This window comes from Dama dama, chromosome 13 (genome assembly GCF_033118175.1).
Source record: "Dama dama isolate Ldn47 chromosome 13, ASM3311817v1, whole genome shotgun sequence".
Lineage (NCBI taxonomy): Eukaryota > Metazoa > Chordata > Mammalia > Artiodactyla > Cervidae > Dama > Dama dama.
In genome coordinates this window covers 62,460,739-62,464,776 of record NC_083693.1, presented here as the reverse complement: position 1 = coordinate 62,464,776, position 4,038 = coordinate 62,460,739, and positions in this window count along the sequence as shown.

Here is a 4,038-nt window from a genome sequence, read left to right as displayed (position 1 = left end):
GAGGGATTGGGGGCAGGAGGAGAAGGGGATGACAGAGGATCAGATGGCTGGATGGCATCACCGACTCGATGGGCATGAGTTTGAGTAAACTCCGAGAGTTGGTGATGGACAGGGAGGCCTGGCATGCTGCGATTCATGGGGTCGCCAAGAGTCGGACACGACTGAGCGACTGAACTGAACTGAATGAAAAGAGCATCAATCTCTGATTCACATTTAGACTTGCTATCTCAGGAAAGTCCCTTGGACTGCAAGGAGATCGAACCAGTCAATCATAAAGGAAATCAGTCCTGAATATTCATCGGAAGGACTGATGCTGAAGCTGAAACTCTAATACTTTGGCCACCTGATACGTAGAACTGACTCACCAGAAAAGACCCTGATGCTGGGAAAGATTGAAGGTGGGAGGAGAAGGGGACTACAGAAGATGAGATGGTTGGATGGCATCAACGACTCAATGGACATGAATTTGAGTAAATTCTGGGAGTTGGTGATGGACAGGGAGGCCTGGTGTGCTGTAGTCCATGGGGTCGCAAATAGTCAGACACAACTAAGCGACTGAATTAAACTGAATTGAATCTCAGGAAAAGTTAGCAAAACTGATATCTCTTATTCCTGGATACATCAGCAACCTAGGGAGGAAAAAAACTTTGCCATCACTTTCCCCATTGTCTTGCTTTTTTCTGATTTTCATTTTTTTCTATTAATTTTTATTATACATATGTTGTAATTCTTCATTAGCTACTTTTTCATAAAGCTAGAATCTGACACTCTCTGTCTCACAAACTGCACCCCCTACCATGCCATCTCTCTTTATTGACATCCCAGTTATAAAGAAGGTATACCTGGGTCCTAAAGACAGAATACTGTTACATGCTTCCATTCTTTTACTTACAGTGTTCTTACTGTTCAGACTTTTAATGCTGCCTCTTTGACCGTACTCTCAACCTCACTATCCCAACTTTTTCATACAACTCCTACGTGACTCAAGGCTTATCTTTGGAAAGCATTCCCTGGTTCTAATCCCCCTACCCCTTCAGGCTGGAATGTGTTACCTTTCTGTATTGCCAGAGCACCTTGTAACTATCATCTATATTGTGTTTTTCTAATGTCAATACAGATTAAATTATTTATCTATTTATTTTTGGCTGCGCTGGGTCTTAGTTGCTGCACACAGGCTTTCTCTAGTTGTGAGGAGCAGGGGCTACTCTCTAGTTGCAGTGCACAGGTTTCTTACTGTGGAGACTTCTCTTGTTGCAGAACACGGACTCTAGGCATATGGGCTTCAGTAGTTGCGGTGCACAGGCTTAGTTGCTCTGCAGCCTGTGGAATCCTCCTGGAGAAAGGATTGAACCTGTGTCCCCTGCACGGGCAGGCGGATTCTCTACCACTGGACTACCAGGGAAGTCCCATATTTTCCCACTAGGTATTACCCCTACCCTGGCTCCTTGAGGGTAGAAATAGTATCTCATTCACCATTGTATTCCTAGCACCTGGCACACGATCAACACTGGAATTGAACAGGGATCTCTTATTGTCAGGGTTTGATGTTTTGGAGCCAGACCTTCCTCATATCTTTTTTTTCTTTTTTGGCTGCACTAGGCCTTCGTTGTGGGGCACAGGCTTCTCTTCCTGTAGAGCATAGGCTCCAGAGCTTGGGCTTAGTTGCCTTGCAGCATATGGGACCTTAGTTGCCTAACCACAGACAGTGAAATTTTTTTCTTATTTTGGTAATTTTTTTTCTTGTTTTGGTAGAAGACAATCATATTAGCTGCCTCTTAACTATGAAGATTTACCCCATAGTGACTTGAACCTGAAACTCATGCTCTATCCCAGTTTCCTTTGATTTTTTCATTTTGGCTAAGACTTGCCTATGGCCACTTTTGGTTTGAGCTGATGACCTAGACTCACACCAGTTTCAATTCAACTAGAACACACAGCACTGAAGTTTCTATATCTTGTTATGTGTTAGCCAACAGGTCATTTAAAAAACCGTTATTGTTAAAAAAAAAAAAAAAAAAAAACCCTTATTGTTAATGATAAAAATGAACTTATTTACAAAACAGAATCACAGACAGAGAAAACAAACTTATGGTTACCAAATGGGAGAGTGGGGAGGGATAAATTAGAAGTTTGGGATTAGCAGATACACACTGCTGCTGCTGCTAAGTCACTTCAGTCGTGTTCGACTCTTTGTGACCCTATAGACTGCAGCCGACCAGGCTCCTCTGTCAATAGGATTCTCCAGGCAAGGATACTGGAGTGGGTTGCCATTTCCTTCTTCAGATACACGCTGCTATACATAAAATAGATAACTGAATCACTTTTCTATACATAAAGTGAAACTAACACAACATTGTAAATCAACTATACTCTAAAATAAAAATTAAATTAAAAAATGAAACAACAAGGTCCTATTGTATATAGCTATATGTAGAGGAACTATATTCAATATCCTGTAATAAACTATAATGGAAAAGAATATGAAAAAATAATATGCATATGTATGTATAACAATCACTTTGCTGTATATCAGAAATTAACACAACACTGTATATCAACTATACTTCAATTTTTTAAAAGGCTATAGATTAAAAAAAATACCCTTATTGTTGCTATTTATTGTACATATGCTCATATGGAAATATTTTAAAAAGCAAGATCTGTTACATTTATTTTCTAGGACTTTCTAAACATGCTGGAGTCACATTGCATGCTTTTCTAAAAGTTCTAAATAAAAATTTTCATAACCACAAAGAAAGCTAACTTCAGGGGCATAGAATCAAGTGATGGATAGGTCTTGTGCATGACTCTTGTTCAGCTAGTGTCTGCATGACAGTTCCTCAGATGATGAATGTCCTCTTTGATGACTGAGAGCCTTCTCCTGCTATATCTGGTAAGAATCACTTCAAGTCCCTTAGGTTACTAAGATTGTGAAACTAAGATATATGGTATTATTCATGTTGCTTTTTACAAGATGAGAAATATGGTCTATAAAGTCAGCTCTCAGGAGACCTGAGGAAAAGAACGTGCAGGTGAAGAACCAAAGTACTCTTACCCAAGGTAGAAGAGATATAAAATATAAACCTGAGGAACACAGCAAATGTGTATTCATTAGCAGCTTGAATCAATGTCTTCTCATCCTGAAGAACTAACCAGGAAAATAGAGGGAAATCTGGAAGCAGGGTAAATAAGACACCAGTATCAGATGACCAATATATCTACTACTGTGGGCAAGAATCCCTTAAAAGAAATGGAGTGGCCCTCACAGTCAACAAAAGAGCCTGAAATGCAGTACTTAGTGGCAATTTCAAAAATAACAGAATGATCTCTGTTCTTTTCCAAGGCAAACCATTCAACATCACAGTAATCCAAGTCTGTTCCCCAACTTCTAATGCTGAAGAAGCTGAAGTTGAATGGCTCTATGAAGACCTACAAGACCTTCTAGAACTAACACCAAAATAAAGATGTCCTTTTCACCATAGGGGACTGGAATGCAAAAGTAAGAAGGCAAGAGATACCTGGAGTAACAGGTAAGTTTGGCCTTGGAGTACAAAATGAACCTGGGCAAAGTCTAACAGAGTTTTGCCAAGAGAATGCACTGGTCATAGCAAACACTGTCTTCCAACAACACAACAGATGACTCTACAGATGGATGTCACCAGATGTCAGTACTGAAATCAGGTTGATTATCTTCTTTGTAGCCGAAGATGGAGAAACTCTATACAGTCAGCAAAAACAAGACCTGGAGCTGACTGTAGCTCAGATAACCAGTTCCTTATTGCAAAATTCCAACTTAAATTGAAGAAAGTATGCAAAACCACTAGGCCATTCAGTTATGACCTAAATCAAAGCCCTTATGATTATACAGTGGAGGTGATGAATAGATTCAAGGGACTAGATCTGGTAGAGACAGTACCTGAAGAACTATGGACAGAGGTTCATAACATTGTATAGGAGGTGATGACCAAAGCCATCCCCAAGAAAGAGAAATGCAAGAAACAAAATGGTTGTCTGAGAAGGACTTACAAATAGCTGAGA